The sequence below is a fragment of the Carcharhinus amblyrhynchos genome, chromosome 10 (genome assembly GCF_965287045.1).
Source record: "Carcharhinus amblyrhynchos chromosome 10, sCarAmb.v2.hapA, whole genome shotgun sequence".
NCBI lineage: Eukaryota > Metazoa > Chordata > Chondrichthyes > Carcharhiniformes > Carcharhinidae > Carcharhinus > Carcharhinus amblyrhynchos.
The window spans coordinates 48,525,629-48,545,488 of NC_137333.1; positions in this window are offsets into that span (position 1 = coordinate 48,525,629).

Sequence of the window (19,860 nt, forward strand, 5' to 3'; positions counted from 1 at the left end):
AGGGATGGTAAGCGTTAAAAGGGGCAGTGAGAGCTGGTAGGGTGGGAGGGTGAGAGTTTGGTGATGACAGTTGAAGGGAAGGTCAGGATTATTGAAGGAGATGTAGATTCTGGGGTTCACCAGAATGGGGGGGAGGGTGTCAGAGCTACTGGCAGAGGGGTGGGCTCATTGGGAATCCTCATTGGATTTTCACGCGCAGGATAGAGGGTGTTGGTGGCAGGTTGAAGGGCAACATGGAAAGGTCAAATGTTACACTGGGGAGGTTATTAGTTATGTGGGGGAAGCTATTGGACACAGGGAGAAGAGGAAAAGGTATTGAACTGCACATCAAAGATTACACGTGGCTGCTCACAACTATGAAGAGCCTTGTGGTCAGGTCTAAAGATGCTGTCTGAAAAGTGGGTCATCAAGGATGGGTGGAGTGGCAGGTCAGCTCAACTCAAGGGAAGCCCCAGTATATGGTACTTACAATGCTAGGGAATTTGGAACTGATGACTGTATGAAGGGCAAATGTTTGTGTGAGGCTTCTGACATATGGTTTTCAAAGGCCTCTCTCACATGTCTGATTCTGGGGGACATAGATCCAGCCTGTGGTGTCCCTTGGAAGATGGTGGAGGGTTGGGTAGTGCATAGGCTCAAGGATTATGAATTGCACATAAAGCACATCAGGCATCATTACAGTATACTCCATTTTAACAATCATTGTGCACCTGTGCAACCATGTGTGAAATCAGAACGTCTTAATCTTGCATTCCCTACCACTGCTAGGTGCTACCTTGACATTCATGGCAGAGGTGCAGGCAGCCAGCTGACCATTTTGCCCTGTTGTCCTGGATGACCAAAAGTTGGAAGGCTCTGGTTAACTTTGTCTATCTCACTGAGGGGAAGTTGCTTTCTCAAGTTCACAGAGGTCAAAGTTGAAGGAGCCACAGGCAAAGGGGATTCCAAATGGATAAGATCTTACTCTCATTACTGATTACCAATTTCTTGCCTTTAATGACAGAAACAGAAATTATAATACATTCTTGTTGTAGAAACATCCAGTCCAAGCTGTACAAACATTGAAACTAGAAGCAGGAGTAGACCATTCAGCCCTTCAAGCCTGCTCCACCCTTTATTTTGATAATGGCTGATCATTAAATTCGATATTCTGATTCTGCCTTTCCCCCATATCCCTTGATTCCTTCAGCCCCAAGAACGATATTTAATTTCTTCTCGAAATATTTTGACCTTAACTACTTTCTCTGGTAGTGAATTCCACACATTCACTATTCTCTGGGTGAAGAAATTTCTCCTCACCCCATTCCTAAAAGGTTTACTCCTTATCCTCAAACTATGACCCCTAGTTCTGGATTCCCCCACCGTCAGGGACATTCTTTCTGAGTGCAGGTTAAATTACAATGGTTGCAGTATTAATTGTTGTCAATCTACCATTTACAATTGCTTACCCTTTGTATATTTCTGAATCCTTGTATGGAATTTAATCAGGGAAGCACTGCTCCCGACGGCAGAACCAGAAGTGGGTGCCACTTCTGCTCATGCATCAGGAACCACAATGTATACAATTACAATTCAAATCATAAGTTTGTGCAATGGGCACATGTGCCCCACATGGAATTACATGTTGGGAATAGGCAGGAGAATGTCCGCCTTGCTGTTTGATGTGATGTACAAGTACCTTTAAGGGAGAGTATTTTAACCTACTGCCACTTGTGACAGGAAGTGATGTTTAACTCCACATCTTTCAGACAGAACATAGCAGCAGCTATACAGTCCAAACATGTTTACATAGCCTGCTGGTTAATAGTAACCTGCTGGTTAATAGTAACAGAAATTACATTACTGGTTTACTAATCCCTGTTATATGAAAAGCAGAAGAACACAATACCACCCATCAGATGACTTAATGTCAGAGCAGGCTATAAGAGGCTTGCCTCAGCAAGTATCTAGTCTCTGCAGGTGCCATCTTTGATTTTGGATCCTCCATCTCTAGGCCATCTAGAAATTATTTTTTGATTCACAACCTCCATCCCATTTATCACCTTCCCTCAAATAAACCACCACCCACCCACACTCACTCCCCCCTTTCATCTTGCTAAGCATCTTCTTGACCCCCATCTTTCACCAACGTGCCTGTCTATGGACAAGGAGCATTCCCATGGTTCAGCGATGCTTCCCCAGACACTCACACATACAGATGCCCAGGAATGGCAGCAGGTACTCTTCCCCAGGAATGGCAATAGGAAACACTCCCATTTGACTGAGATGGCCTGCATGGAGGTATGGAGGAGGTGTGCAGATGTGGGATACAGCCATGTACTTCTATGTGATGCCACAAAAAGACAAACAACCTCCTCCGATCAACCAGGGTGAGTGGATTTATGGAGTTGCATCAATTGGCCTCTTATGAGGGCATCAGCAAAGGAATTGTGCCAGTGGACCAAGAGGCCAGGCTCGGAAATCATAGAATCATAGAATCTCGACAGTGCAGAAAGAAACCATTTGGCCCATTGAGTCTGCACTGACAATCCTACCCAGGCCCGATCCCTATAACCTGACCTATTTACCCTGATAATCTCCTGACACTAAAGTGCAATTTAGCATAGCCAATCAACCTAACCCACACATCTTTGGATAGTGAGAGGAAACTGGAGCACTCGAAGGAAACACACTCAGACATGGGGAGAACATGCAAACTCCACACAGACATCACCCGAGATTGGAATTGTACCCTGGTCCCTGATGCTGTGAGGCTAAATATGTAGTCGTCATCATTACCAAGTAGCAAAGGAGGCCAGACCATATGGCAGCTGTGCATGATAAGGCAATTGGGTTCTATTTAAAATATGTGGCCAATATGTAACATGGGGACGAGGGAATTAGATATCTTTTAACATGGCCATTAACTTTCTACTTCCGCATGCATAAGGAGCCATTCAATTTCAGAGAGAGGGCGAAGACAGGAGGAGGTTTCTTGCCTTCCTTTCCTTATAAAATACCCTGGGATAATATTCTTATCATAACCACTACCAATGTGTTAGATGTGTTATTGGTAATTACAAACTGAGTTAACATTATGGGAATGATGAATATAGTTTCTCTTTACCTATCGAGATCTTTGAAATCGCACCACGTGCTGGTGTCAGATCAGTAAGACCTTTGTCTAACACTGTGAAACCCAATTGTTGGATATAGAGAGAAGTGACTTAGAGAGTTGTATTTTCAATAGTCTTCCTTTCTTTAGGAGACCCTGCTTTCTTGTGTGTAAATTGCAGATCCAAACACAGCGCCTTACTAAGGTGTTATACAATGAAGGACAAGAAGTTATTTTTTAAATAGCGGAATATCTATGTAAATCACTTTCCAATGTTCAGCTTCTTGGATGGCTACACAATTGGTTTATGGTGTTAATTTCTTTCAAGTTGCTTTTTTTTAATCAGTGAAATCTCAATAAGAAAATAATTAACTCATTTGAGATGAATCAAGGATAGGAGCAGAGGTTTGAAAACTGATTAATGGGAGATGTAATAGAACTTTTTGAACATACGTATTCACAGGGTGAATAATGAAAGACTCTTTGCTCTGGTTGGGGCAGAAATGACAAGGAATTATTAAACATTTGCACAATGTGTCTAGGGAGGAACGTTCCTGAGAGTATTGGAATCTGGGATATTTTGATAAAGCTAATAGTTGATGCTGAGATCATTGGATTTTTTAAGGACGAAGTGGATATATAATGAAGTAGAAAACAGTGGACTGTGGGAAGAGGTGAGATGAGCTGATTCCAATTTTTTTTGAGGTCTATACAGTAAATGGCAGAACCCTGAGAAACGTTAACATACAGGGGGATCTATGTGTACAGGTCCACAGTTCCCTGAAAGTGGCAACACAAGTGGATGAGGTGGCCAAGATGGTGTGTGGCACACTTGCCTTCATCAGTCGGGGCATAAGGTATAAAAATTGGCAAGTCTTGTTGCAACTGTATAGAACTTTAGTCAGGCCACATTTGGAATATTGCATGTAGTTCTGATGTCCACGCTACCAGAAAGATTTGGATGCTTTGAAGAGGGTACAGAAAAGGTTTACCAGGATGTTGCTGTGTTTGGAGGGTATTAGCTATGAGCAGAGATTGGAAAAACTTATTTTTTTCACTTGATCATTGAAGGCTGAGTGGTAACCTGATATAAGTTTACAAAATTGAGTGACATGGATAGAATGGGTAGTCGGAGTTGTTTTCCTAGGGCAAAACTGTCAATTACAGATGACATTGGTTTAAGGTACAAGGCAGAAAGTTTAAAGGAGATGTGAGAGACAAGTTTTTTTTACACGGAGGAGCATACGTGCCTGGGATTGCACTGCCAGAGGAGGTGGTGGAAGAAACTAGAATAGCAAAGTTTAAGAAGCATCTTGACAGGTACATGAATAGGCAGGGAATGGAGGGATATGGACTGTGCAGAGGCAAAAGGCCTTTAGTTTAGAAAGGCGTTGTGTTGGTGCAGGCTTGGTGGGCTGAAGGGCCTGTTCTGTGCTGTACTGGTCTTTGTTTATAGAATCATAGAATCCTACAGTGCAGAAAGATGCCCTTCAGCCCATTGAGTCTGCACCAAACACAATCCCACCCCTACCCCCATATCCCTACATATTATACCCGCTAATCCCTCTAACCTACGCATCCCTGGACACTAAGGGGCAATTTCTTAGCATGGCCAATCAACCTTGTTCTTTGTATAACTTTAATTCCTTTTCCTTTTCCAGCTCTGAGCTCTATTTCCTTAGCTTCTTATGCTTTCCTCCTGGGTACTTAACATCTTCTGGTCCAAACATTAACTTGGTGCCATTTCTTATGCAGCAAGGGTTGCCGACAGGGGAGGTGGGAGCTGACAGTTTGATGATTTGAGTGAAGATTTTTTGTAAGAGCATAGTACTAATGGGAGAGCACATGGAGAGGTTTTGCCCTCCATATTAACTGTTCCATCTTGTGTTGGAGCTGGTGGATCTGTGAACTTTACTCGCAAGTTCCACTTCAAATGTTATTTTCATGCCAGGTATGAAAAATTACAGAGGCAATTCTCCCAAAAGTGCTAAATAAGTTCTAGATCACGACTATTTCTTCAGTGCAACTTCAGACCCAGATCTCTGCACTCTGTGCATTGCAGAGGTCACAAACAGGAAATTAATTAAAAAGGTTGGGGGGGGGCCTATTTGCACCAGAGATTGACAATTCTGGAACTCTGCACATGCGCAGTTGTCCTGATCTGTCAGCCTCTCTGTTTGCTGGCCAGCCTGGGACCCCTGCAGTGTTGCCCTCCAGCCCCCCTCCATGGCCTGATCACAGTCTCCACAACAATTCCTGGGCCAGCCCCAATCTCCCCCCCACCCTACCCCTGTCCTTGAGCGCCCTGATGTCCGGTCCATACCCCCAGCAGAGGCGATCCCTCCACCTCCCTCACCCCAGAAGACTCTTCCCGCTGACCGCACTCCCTTGGGGTCAGACCCCCTCCCCCTGAGAAATAGACCACTCCTCCCCGCCCTTCCGGGAGGCAGGTCCCCCCAGGTAGACCACCTACCCTCAGTCTGCCCCGATCGCTGCCTCCTTCCAGCCCAGACTGATCCCCATGAAGATTGGCAGCAGGACTCCCCAATCCCACCGATCACCCCTTGGCCCTACCCACAATAGGCACCGTCCTCTTGGCACTGCCCGATGCCCAATGGGCAACGCCAAGGAGCCTCATGAGCATGGACATTTTACTCCTTGGGCAGTGCCAGAGGCACAGGCTGACACTGCCAGGGTGCCCATGCCCGGAGGGCATCACCCCTTCGCTGTCCGACTCCCTGGGGGCTCCAGTTGCCCCTCATACATTCCGGTGGGGTCTCCCACTAGTTCCCTGAATGTGGGGAGATTGTCTAAACCTCGCTAGAATGAAGTACTCCTGGCAGGGTGAGAGATTCCATCGAGACAAGCAACGTCCTGATAATGACATGCAAAACACATTTAAACTACATTAAAAAAAATTCAACTAACTTACCTGCCTCCCTGCCAGTTTCCCGCATGCTTTGGATTCCGACTGTTCTCCAGTTCCTATTCTGGGAGATGCGCATACGTTCCCGGTGCATGTGCAAATCCCGGAAAAAGGCCGACTATGCGATTTTCCCAATCGCCAGAAAAGTTGTGGGCTGCAAAGGGAGAATCGGGCCCTACATTTCTATGACCATATTTTATTTTCACATTACGAGCATCTGTGACACTTTATTTATTCATTTCAAACTTGCTCCAAGATTTTCCCTATATTCTACTGCTCTCATGTTTATAGCCTTTTCATCACCTCAGCAGTTCACACATCCTTTACTTTTTTTGTAAAACTTATTTACTATTGATTTGTTAAATAATTCGGCAATCATAAGAACATAAGAACATAAGAAATAGGAGCAGGAGTAGGCCATCTGGCCCTTCGAGCCTGCCCCGCCATTCAATAAGATCATGGCTGATCTGTCGTGGCTCAGTTCCACTTTCCGGCCCTCTCCCCATAACCCTTAATCCCCTCTCTTATCAAAAACCCATCAACCTGCGTCTTAAAAATATTTAGCGAGGCAGCCTCCACCACTTCAACGGGTAGAGAATTCCAGAGATTCACCACCCTTTGAGTGAAGAAATTCCTCCTCAACTCCATTCTAAACCGCCCCCCCCTTTATCTTGAGGCTGTGCCCCCTAGTCCTACTGTCTTTTTTCAGTGGGAAGAGTCTCTCCACCTCTATCCTATCCATCCCATTCATCATCTTATACGTCTCAATGAGATCTCCCCTCATTCTTCTAAACTCCAACGAGTACAAGCCTAGTTTATTCAGCCTCTCCTCATAGTTCAACCCCCTCAACTCCAGTATCAGCCTAATAAACCTCCTCTGCACTCCCTCCAAGGCCAAAATATCTTTGCACAGGTGCGGCGCCCAAAACTGCACACAGTACTCCAGCTGCGGCCTCACCAATGCCCTATACAGCTGCAGCAAGACCTCCCTACTTTTATATTCAATCCCCTTCGCTATGAAGGCCAGCATCCCATTCGCTTTCCTGACCACCTGCTGCACCTGCAAGCTGGGTTTTTGCGACTCATGCACAAGGACCCCGAGGTCCCTCTGCACCGTCGCCTGCTGCAGTTTTTCACCCCATAAGTAATAGTCCTTCCTACCATTCTTCCTACCAAAGTGGACCACCTCACACTTGCCAACATTAAATTCCATTTGCCATTTCCTGGCCCATTCGCCCAGCCTATCTAGATCCTTCTGCAGACTCTCCACACCCTCCGCACAATTTGCCGTTCCCCCAATCTTGGTGTCATCCGCAAATTTCGACACCCTACACTCGGTTCCCTCCTCCAGATCATCTATATAAATGGTAAAAAGCTGAGGCCCCAGCACCGACCCCTGGGGCACTCCACTAGTCACCATCCGCCAATCCGAATAGCACCCGTTGACCCCCACTCTCTGCCTCCTATTTGACAACCAATCCTCTATCCACGCTAACACCCTACCCCCAACTCCAAGTCCCCTGACCTTCTGCAATAACCTCTTATGAGGTACTTTGTCAAACGCCTTCTGAAAATCCAGAAAGACCACATCCACCGGCTCTCCTCTATCGACCGCCCTAGACACATCCTCATAGAACTCCAGTAAATTTGTCAGACACGACTTCCCTTTAATGAAACCGTGCTGCGTCTGCTCTATCAAGCAATTCCCTTCAAGATGCCTCGCAATTTCCTCCTTAATGACGGATTCTAGCATTTTACCTACCATAGACGTTAAACTAACTGGCCTATAATTCCCTGCCTTTTGCCTGGCACCCTTCTTAAACAACGGCGTAACATTAGCCGTTTTCCAATCTTCTGGCACTTCCCCGGAATCCAGCGACGTCTGGAAAATAACCACCAATGCATCCACTATAACCTCCGCCATTTCTTTCAGAACCCTCGGATGCATTCCATCCGGTCCTGGGGACTTGTCCACAATCAGCCCCTCCAGTCTGTCGAGCACCGCCTCTCTAGTAACAGTAATGTCATTGAGACCCTCCAGTCCTACCACCTTTCCATCGCTAACACCCGGCAAATTATTCACGTCCTCCTCCGTGAAGACAGAAACAAAAAAGTTATTCAATACCTTAGCCATATCCCCATCCCCTACCACTAGGTCCCCTTTCTCATCCTCTAAGGGACCAACGTTCACCCTAGCCAGCCTCTTCCTTTTTATATATTTATAAAAACTCTTGCTATCCTTTTTTATATTAAGCGCTAGCCCAGCTTCATAGTTTCATCAGGTGACATTTCTTCTTGTTCTTGTCTATTTGATTTTAATATTTATTTTCCTTGCCTTTCCTCCTCTTTCTGATCCTATTAATCACCTGTCACTTATTTTTTGGTTCTGAAATAAAAGCATGAACCTGAAATGACAATTGTCAGTTCTCTCCAGAATTGCTGATTGACCTGCTTGTTATTTCAGCTTTTTTGATCAGCGCAATGGAATTTGGTTTGAATTGTTCAAGTAACAGGTCAGCACAGACGCAATCAACCGAGCTACCCTCTTCTGTACAGTGAAAACCTGTAGGTCGATGGGATTTCACATTCAATAATTCCTTTCAGTTGATGATTATTTTAGACAAATGCTGATAAAGGACAATCAAAATGATTAGCACTGGAAATTTACTGCAGCATCAGTCGAAATCTCTTGCGTTTTGCTGAAAAAAATCCGACTTTGTTCGTGGCTGGGATCTCTGCTGTGGCTGAAGTGAATGGAGTTTTGACTGAGTGCCAAATTCTCCAGTTTGTCAATGGGCTGGGAACAAATGAGATTGGCACATCCTGCCCTTTCTTTTTATTTGCTCATTAGATTCCCTGTCCAGGAGCTTTGTTGGTGCTGGGCTTCCTGCGGCCCAGGGGCCGTGGTGGCCCAACAGTGTTCTGAGTGCAGCCTACAAGACATTCTGTTCAATGTTGCCTGTGCGCAGAGTTGCCACAGCCTATTGGTTACCAAGCAGGTAGCTTTTTTGCTGCTGATATGCCTGATGTGATAGGCATGTAAACCAAGGGCAAATAAAACAGCATTGACTGTGAGTGTCTTGCGCTCCCTCTGCATCCAATTAAGTGTAAATATTTACTTTGATTTTAACCACTTGAAGTTGATAACAGTTCATAGAATCCTACAGCACAGAAAGAGGCCATTTGGCCAATTGAGTTTGCACTGACCACAATCCCACCAGGCCCTATCCCTATAACCCCATGTATTTACCCTAGCTAGTCCCCTGACACTAAGGGGCAATTTAGCATGGCCAATCCACTTAACCCGCACATCTTTGGACTGTGGGAGGAAACCGGACCACCCGGAGGAAACCTACACAGACACCGGGCAATCTTGCAAACTCCATACAGACAGTGACCCAAACCGGGGATTGAAGCTGGGTCCCCGGCGCTGTGAGGCAGCAGTGCTAACCACTGTGCCACCACGCCATCCCAGTTCTATCAGCTATAAATAATTAAACATTTTCTACATGTTATGAAATACTTGCATATGTTAAACATATTCAATTTTATTCATGGGGTTCTGGTTATTGAACATGCCCAATTTCAATTGTGCGGCCCACTGAGATGAAGGAGGGCCACTCACTTGGCTAGGAAAACAAATAGTAGGCCTACCTGTTTGTGTTTATAGATTCTTGTGTACTGCACAGGGATTGATTCATTCAGAATTTACTTTTATTTTCAGATTCAACTCTTAATATCAAGATGATTTGAATTACATTTGAATATTCATCTTTTGTGGATCAGAAGTTACTGTAGCCAACAATCCATTAGTTTTGTCCATTCCAGTTAATTTCTGTGACTGTTGCCACTGCAAGTGGCTGTAGGTTTGAGTTCCAAGCAGCGCAGTACACATTACAGAGTGGGACCTGTGTTAACAGGACAAGCCCAAATTTTCCAATATGCCAATCATCAGAGATTGGACTTCAGTTAAGAGACATGCATCAAGGTTCTACAGGGGTCCTGACATATGCAGGAACCGTAATTACAATGGGGTGATTTTAACTGTACTAGATCCTCAAGGAAGGCAATGGTCTAAGTGGTGTTATCGCTAGACTGTTAATCCAGAAAATCAACTAATGCTCTGGGGATTCAGGTTCGAATCATGCCATGGCAGATGATGGAATTTGAATACAATAAAAAAATCTGGAATTAAGAATCTATTAATGACCATAAACCCATTGTCGATTGTTGGAAAACCCCATCTGATTCACCAATGTCCTTTAGAGAAGGAAATCTGCCATGCTGACCTGGCCCACCACAGCAAAGTGGTTGATTCTCAGCCACCCTCTGAAATGGCCCAGCAAGCCATTCTGTTGCAAGAAGGCAGCTCACCACCATCTATTCAAGGGCAACTAGAGATGGGCAATAAATGCTGGCCAGCCAGCGACACACATTTCCCATAAATTAATTTAAAAAAAGTCTCTGTCTCTGCCAGAAAGGCGGGACTTATCTGCATAATTACCCTGGTTGTAATCAGTGATTAGCCAGCATAACTGAACTGAGTGTCACAACTGACCCAACCTGACTAACTCCCATTCAACCACCCATCCCCGAACTGAACCAATAAACCCAGACCCGATAATCACCCAATCTAATACAATTACCCCCTACCCAACCTAACTACCTCCCTTTCCAACCCAACTATGCCATTAGCTGACCACTCCAATCCACTCACCCACCTCATCCCCTCACCCACCCATCCAGTCACCCGCTTATCCATTCACTAACCCACTCACTTAGTGAAAGACAAGGGCATTTAAAAACTTAACTGAATACAGCAACTACTCAGAGTCAATACAGCATGGAAAAGGCTCTTCAGCCCATTGCGTCCATGTCATCCATTAAAGCATCTACCCATTCTAATGCCATTTTACAGCACTTGATTCATAGTCTTGCATGCTAATGGCATTTCAGGTGCTTATCTAAATACTTCAATCATTATGAAAGGGAGATGCATCCTGCATTTGACCATATTTCTTTACACCCAGTGGTCTTCTCAGTGGATCGCTGTGCTGACCCTCCAATGCTTCCGATCGGATGACTTGGCTGAAAAATTCACAAAGAGGTTTCAGAAATCTTGAAGGATGGTGCCAATGTGTGCTTCATCAATGCTGACGAGAAGATCTGGGTCTGTGTGTTTTCTTAGTCAATAAGATTGAAGCACCTATGAACCGGGAAGGGATTTTAATGGCCTGGGTCTTGCAGGGGCGATGTTCGCTGTTAACTCAAAGAAGGCTGCCACAGAAATTCAGTGAGCACTGTGGCATTGATTTTCCCAGTTACAATGCTAATATTGGTCTGGTCCCAGCTAAGGGTGATCTCTGGTGTCAAAAGAACAGTGAAGTCATCGTGCAGGCTGAGTAACGAATCTGATTGAAGAATTCTCACCGAATATTACACCAGCAAGTAAAAAAACACGATTTTCATTAATTTTTAAATCATTTTATGAAGAGTGAAATTAAAATTGGGACATACATGACATTAATGTTGAAGTTGGAATATCACAAACAAACTTTAACAAAATATGTTTTTTAAACATATGGAGTTTTTACCATTGAATGACGGGAATGACACTCCAGGCTTTTAAAATTAATTAATCAGGGGCATAAATTTGTTGTGCAGCAATTACAACTTAGAACACCATTAAAAATTCGGAACTCATTCAATAAGGCATAACATATTCAGTGGTGTTTATGTTGAGAATAATATGTATAAAGTTAAAGTTCACATCAAATCACTGACTCCTGTGCTGATTGCATTAACAAAGAGTGGATCCTCTGAGGAGCCAGGTGTCCCCGGTGGAGACTTCCAGATTTATATGTTTAATTGTGCATGTGCAGTCACCAGCAGATGCAGTCATCAGTCTTACAGAGTAATTGTGGATGAACTCTGTCATTGCAGTCAAAAATCTGGAGCATTCTCAAATTGGAAATGGAAAGCAAAGTGAAAGAGAAGAAATGGAAGATTGAATTCAGGAAGAGAGAAAAGTAAGTGAAATTTCAGCCTGTATTTTGCAATCAGTGATGAAGCAATGGCATTGGCTGTTGATCTGAATAAAGCTGTCCACAAAGATCTAGCAATCACCTTTCCCAGTGACAATTTTAATCTGGCACCAAGGCAAAGAGAGCATGCAACAGCAATGGCATCAGCTAGCAGGCAAGGAACCAAATACATTGTAATATTCACACAGAAGCCAAGAGCTTACAAATACTTAAATACCTTTCAACCTTAATTTACATTTTCAGATAGTGAAATAAATGATTATGATTGGATTAGGATAAAGACAAAGTAACCTTTTAAAAATATTATTAAAACATATGGAATTTTTTGATTTGAAAGTTTATTTATTAGTCACAAGTAAACTTTACATTAACACTGCAAAGAGGTTACATGAAATTCTTCTAGTCGTACACTCCGGCGCCATTCCGGTCAATGCACCTAACTAGCATGTGTTTTAGACTGTGGGAGGAAACCGGAGCACCCAGAGAAAACCCACACAGACACGAGGAGAACATGCAAACTTCACACAGACTGTGACCCAAGCCAGGAATCAAACCCAGGTCCTTGGCACTGTGAGGCTGCAGTGCTAACCACTGTATCACTATCCACAAATATAAAAGTAAGGGCCAGTGAGGGTGTTTAGCAAAATTATGAAGTTATTATAAGTTAAAGACCCAGTGTTACCTTATTCAGCAAGCCATACATTTTAATGGATTTTTGCAGCAAAATTAATAGCATAAGAATTGATTGCTGTCTGGGTATTGCTTGAATGGTGAAACCACTCGAATCACTGCATTTCCATGTTATGCTGCACGTGCAGACCCCAGAAATTGCTGTAGAGTAATGATGGTGAACATTACCAAATTCATTATCCACTGCAACATGTGGGATCTTATTTCTTTTCTAAAATATTACCTATATATATATCCTTTTACAGATAAGGAGACAGTGTGGAGTGGCATCAATGGGAAATCCCGTTGACAGTGACAGGACTAGAGAAGCCTGCCACCAGGAAACAGCATGCCACCTCCTGCCCGCCAAGAAACACACAACTGAGAGGCCAGAGAAATCCCCCCAGAATTCCAGATGTGGTTGCATCAAGGCCCTTACAACTGCAGTAAAACGCCCCCACTTTAATATTCCATTCCTTGTAATACATGCCAACATTTCAGTTGCCTTCTGAATCACTTTTTGCACCTGCAATCAATCCTTTTGAGGTCCATGTGCCAGGCACCCTGTTTTGTCACCTCTCTCTATTTTTCATTTTTTCTATTTTTCCTTCGAAAGTTGATAAGTTCACATTTACCGATATTATAAATCATCTGCCAACTCTTTGCTCACTCATTTAATCTGTCTATATCCCTTTCCAGATTCCCTATCCACTCTTGATAATTACTTTCATACCCATCTTGGTGCGATTAGTAAATTTAGCCACCATACATTTTGTCCCTTCACTAGGTGATGGCCTGGTGGTATTATCGCTAGACTATTAATCCAGAAACTCAGCTAATGACATGGTGAGCTAGGTTCAATAAAAATATCTGGAATTAAGAATCTATTGATGACCATGAAATTGTTGTTGATTGTTGGAAAAATCCATCTGGTTCACTAATGTCCTTTAGAGAAGGAAAACTGCTGCCCTTACTTGGTCTGGCCTACATGCGATTCCCATAGTGATGCGGTTGATTCTCAACTGCCTTCGGGTAACTAGAAATAGGCAATAAATGCTTGCCAGCCAGCGATGCCCATGTCCCACGAATGAATTTTTTAAAAATCCAAGTCACTGAAGTAGTTTGTAAATGATTGAGGACCCAGCATTGGTCCCATTAGTTACACTTTGCCAATCGGAAAAAGACCCATTTATCTTAATCTCTTCTTCCCTTTATCTACGGAATCTGTCATCCATGTTAATATGTCACTCCCTACACCATGTACTCATACCTTGTACAGTAACTTTTGATGTGGCACTTTATCGAATACTTTTTGGAAATCAAAAATACACCACATCTACCAGTTCCCCTTTATCCACTTTGAATGATACTTCATCAAAAAATTCTAATAAGTTAGTTAAGCATGATTTCCCTTTCAAGGAGTCATGTTGGCCTGCCTGATCACATTGTAATTTTCTATGTATTCAGCTGTAATCTCCTTAATAATAACTTTATTGGTGAGTTAGTCTATATTTGTAGTGTCAGTTCAGGAGCTTCACATTTGAAGAGGGAGCCAAACACAGATATTGTTGCCAAAATTTTCTGGCCTTTCCCTACGTCACGCTCCATGGTGACAGAGGTTACGAAGCGCGCAAAACCCCAAAGACATAGAAAGGACCAGAAGATCTCGCCACCAGCCAATGTTGGGCCCCCTCCACCATGGAAAATATGACACATCAGAACCAAAAAATCCCACTCAGTGTTTGTTTAAGATTGCGTTGGAGCAGCTCATCTAAGACAGCAACTTCCAAATCTTGGAGTAATTATTTGCATCTTGGTCTACCTAAAGTTTCTGTTTGCTTTGCATATAAGCAATGATTGATGCAATGGGTGACAATAACCTGGCTGTACTTTTTAACCATAAATTCCGGTCCCTAACTGTGTCAAATACTAACACAAATTCCATATCTTACTCTGAGCAGTCCAGAGAATTTCATATAAACTCTAGTTATGAGCAGACCTTGCCAGGTTACAGTAGGACTTGGATAACATCCAGAATTAGGCTGACAAGTGGCAGGCAACAGCATAAGTGTTGGGTAATACATTGTTGAAAGATGATCCATGATTAATATGTTCATAAATTAAGTGGACACATTTAATTCTCCATCAAATTTTTGCAGTGCAAACAGTAACTGTTTGCAACAGCAAATATAATTAAAATCAAACAGGCTACATTTTTTGTCTATTGCCTAAAAATGGGTGAAAATCTAACCTATGTACACCAGCTATTTATTTGTATACTTCAGATTCCACTACCCAATAACTCAATTCACTTTTAAGTTGGCTTTTAGCTTAATAAAAATAACATGTTTGGCAGAATTTTATAAGAAAAAGTCTAAGTGTGAACTAACGTGAAAATGGAAGAGTTGCAGATCTGTTTTTTGGGCAAGTTTTTACTCCCAATATTGTGCACATAGTGCGTGAAGAAATGGGCTAGACTGTTTCTAGCTACTAGAGGCAGTAAGTGGGCTACACTCGCCAGCCAGCTTCTTCAACCAGCAGAAGGAGCTATTGTGCATATGCAGCCTGCTCTGTCTGCACATGTGCAATTCCAATAGCAGAGGCCTGACAGAAAGAGAGGTCTGTCAGGCCTTTGCTATTGTTACCAGCCTGAATCCAGCTACCACTCCTGCAATTGCAAGCCCCACAATATCCAGGAACAATCGCCCCTGCTACCATCCCTGCTGCCCAGATGGATTGTGCTTCCTCCCCACCAATTGCAATACACAGAAGCAGAAGGCCATCCAAGCCTAGCCCAACCCCCTCCAAGTCCCATCACATATGCATCAACCCTCCAGGCCACACCCCATAGCCCTCTTCAGACCCCACCCCAGCATTGCCCAGATGGCAGTGCCAACCTGCCCGATGGGCAGTGCCAAGGTGCCAGGCTGCAGTGCCTAGGTGCCAGCCTGCCTCTGCCAGGCCGACACTGCCCAGGAGGCACCTCCATTGCCCTCAGCATCCCATGGTTGCTTCAATGGCCTCCAGTTCTACTGGCGAGGGTAACACAACTGATCTTCATTCATGGGAAGCAGATGTTTCCTTACCAGAGAGAACCTTTCCCGGCGAAGCCATAAAGGCAAGTCAGCCTGGAAAATTGAGTACCGAGCTCAGTAAACACTTGGAAAATTCAATTTACATAAATTCAAATAAATTATTCAACCCCTTGCTGAAAATGTATGAGAGACAGACCATTTCAGAAATCTGGTTCTGGTGAGATCACGAAAGGTGAGAATTCAGACATGATCCTGATTTCTTGGCACTTGCGTGATTTTACCAGATCAATCTGCCAATCGATGGGTAGGGCAAACTGGTAAAATCACAGCCAGTATCTTTTCAACAATGATTTAAAAAAGTGCTGCGCCTAACATTTTAAAAATAACAAATTAACTGCGAAGTTGGTTAAATTTCTAATTGTTGTAAGATACTTCTTCCCAGTAATATGTCATCAAACATGACTAAAATTAAATAATTTATATAATATCTACGTGCATTTGCGATGGTGATGGCACTGCTTAAGAATACAATTGAAGAGGGCAGGTACATTCAATTTCTTATCTGACTCGATCTGTTACACCATTCAGCAGTTTATGTACAGAGTTCTCCGTTTTCTGTTGTATCACTATCTACAAAATAACGAGTCGTGTTACTTTTGTGTAATGAGCTGAATCTTTTAGAGTGAGGTGTATCACAATGTTCCCCCTTAAACTTTTAACCACATTCTTCAATGCAAAATGCTTTTCATAGAATAGAATCATAGAAGTCCCACAGTGCAGAAGGAGGCCATTCGGCCCATCAAGCCTGCACTGACAACAACCCACTTAGGCCAGATCACTCTCGTGTTTACCCTGTTAATTCCCCTGACACTATGGAACAATTTAGCATGGCCAATCAATCTTACCTGCACATCTGTGGAGTGGAAGGAAATTGGAGCACCTGGAGGAACCCCCCCCCCCCCACACACACACAAGTGGAGAATATGCAAACTCAACACAGGCAGTCACCTAAGGCTGGAATTGAACCTGGGTCCTTGGAGTTGTGAGGCAGCAGTGCTAACTATTGTTTTACTGGAAGTGCAAGCTACTAATGATGCAACAAGGACCATAGGGCAGCTGGGACCTTGATGAACAACAAGACCAAAAGTGTATCTCCAACTTTGGTAAGTCCTCATCTAAAGCTGGAGCCAGGTTCTGTCTGACTATTCTTGGTCAGAGAAACCAATGCACAAGTTGAAATAAAAGCAAAATACTGTGGATGCTAAAAATCGGAAATGAAAATCCTGACTAAACTCAGCAGGTCTGGCAACATCTATGGAGAGAGAAACAGATGTAATGTTCTAAGATGGTGTGACTCCAGAGCACCAATGTTGGATGGTACTGCCAGTCTTACACTAATAGTTATGAAAAAGCGAGAGGAAAGAAAATCTCTTCTAACTTGACTGTAGGTATTTTAGATACTCAGATCAACCCCTGTATGGAACTCCCCCACCACACTCTAAGCACCGACCCACACACTTTTCCCCATCCCTGACCTGCCACCCTCTTGGGATCCTCCCCCCCACCCCACACACACACACTGACCTGACTCCTTAACTCAGTTATCTGACCTCCAATGAACCTGACACACCCCATCCCACCTTCCTCACCCTGACCCAACACCCAAACAAACTAGTTGGGCACTTCAACTCACAACCTAACCTGAACACCACCCCTACCCGACCCAACCTTAGACCCCACCCCCCCCAAACTGAAAGGACTCACCCTCAACAATCCAAAACTGATTGGCACTCCAAAAATATTATAGCTCACTGCCCCATACGTGTACAGCACTGTGTATTCCTTGTTGAAATAGCTCTCAAAGTAAAATAAATCACTAAATTTGAAATAAACGCTACATAAATTCAAATTAGATAAGACTCACCTGTCTCTTTTACCTTTTAGGCAGTCCCTTTGGCTCAGGGATGACTTGCTTCAACTCTGGCCAGCTGGGTTTCTAGATAAATAATAATCCCAACATATAAACTCTGCCAAATGTAGGTAGCTGTTGCATGGAAGGTCAGATAACGAGTTGCTTGAAGGTTTTTGCACTCTGTCGGGACTCTGACTTAGACGTTGCATTTCCTGACATAGAATCTCTGGGGATGGTCTTACTAAAAAAATTCTAGTGTCAAATGAGTGTGAAAATGGAAGAGAATCATGTTGCATTTTTTGGCCGTGCTCCCAGTTGCAATCTTATGAGGCAAAGCGATTCTCACCAGTAGGGGGAATGGCCGGAGTCTATTCATGTTGGAAGCCAGTTGCTGACTGTAAGAAGGTCCCATTGCACACGTAAACTCCACGAAGTGCGATGGGAATCTGTCGGTCCCTCCACCTTCTGGACAATGTACCCCCACCGCACCCCCCCCAGTGCCCAGTGGACAGTGCCAGGCTGGCAGTGCCAAAGGGGCACTGCTCTTCCCTGCTCCTGACCACCCAAAAAATTTCATTGGCCTTTGGTCCTACCAGTGAGGCCATCATGTCTGCTCCCCATTAGTGGGGGAGCATACGTGATCCTCGCCAGTGAGGACCACCATCGACAAAGCTGTTAAGGCAAGTGAGCCCGTATGATTGTGTCCCGGGATCACTAATAATATTTAAATAGCCTAATGAATATTAAAAGCAGCTTTGTGCCTGGGTGCGAGACTAATTATGTCCGCAGATCTGGGCGATAATATCGCTAGAGGTGAGAAACTGGTGCGAAGCCAGTTTTTCACATCTTGTGCAACCTTGCCAGCTCACCACACAAATCAACCAGCAGGACAAACCAGTAAGATTACCCCGTCCACCTTCAATTCCTTCCCAGGTGAACTTTCCCTCATTTGGGTTGGTGACCAATTGTTGGTGGAGATGTTTGACTTCTTTAGGGATGCTTTGGAGATATACGTGTGGTGTTTCAGTAAAGGTGGCTTTAAGTGATTTAGAGCTTTGATGCTGATCCTTACCTGCTGCAAGTGGCTCTCTCACTGGTTTTAAAATGTATTCATCCAAACCTGCTGCAGACGGAACAAGGTCCAGACTTGGGAGAGCTCCAAAATTATTCAGACAATTGTAGAGTCAGTCTCCTGAAGGCACCACTTAGTATTCATCCAAAAAAGCATGAAATAAGGAAATTAATTTTACTGTCTATGTTCAGTAGCAAATACCTCTCTCTCAAACTTAAACGGCTTCTGTAGCAGGCACTCTTGAAGCTTCACAATTAAAATCAGCTTGCAACGTCATGAAATAGGCCAATTACTAGGGAAGTGGGTAGTGTAGACTTCAACATTTTGCTTGCAAAAATAAAACTCTTCAGATATTCTTTCTTCAGAATTTTACCTCTAATTTTCTAAAAGGTTGATGCTCACATGAGTGCAGAAACCTTTTTTTATAATGAGAGGTCACACCACACTAGGTTACGGTCCGACAGTTCATTTGAAATCACAAGCTTTCGGAAGGCTGCTCCTTTGTCAGGTTCACATCGTGGCCTTTCTTCATAATGACACTGATCAGGCCATAGGACCTCAGACCTCAGACATTACATGAGGTGATGTGTGATAATGATGCTGATAGGAATGACGCATGACAACATGAAGACAGAAATTACAACATGTTTTGGAGAAACCGGCTCTGAAAAAGAAACAGTTTTAAAATGAAACAATGTTAAATGAGGACTTACTGTAATGAGATTTAATAGACCAAAGTGGAAAAAGAGGAATGGCTGAGAAGGAGACTGAATTAGAGTGAAATCAGGTACAAAAGTAAAATAAGGAGAGGGAAAAGAATTAAGGATCAAGAAGGAGACAAATAAAAAGAGAAAAGGCAAGATTTTTCAATATATTGTTTTAGGAATCCATAATTTACTATGTAAATAATCATACCCCATATCTATTTAGATTGTTCAGATTTGTGGTCAGAGAGGTTAATTAGTAGTACAGTGAAGATTGGGATACTATTAAATTGTTTTCACTTTTCTCAATTACCAGATTTAATTTTCTGTGATGAGTTTAATGAAATCCAGGAAATTCTTATTTTTCCATTAGCTTCCAGCCCAACATTTGCGCTTGCTGTGTT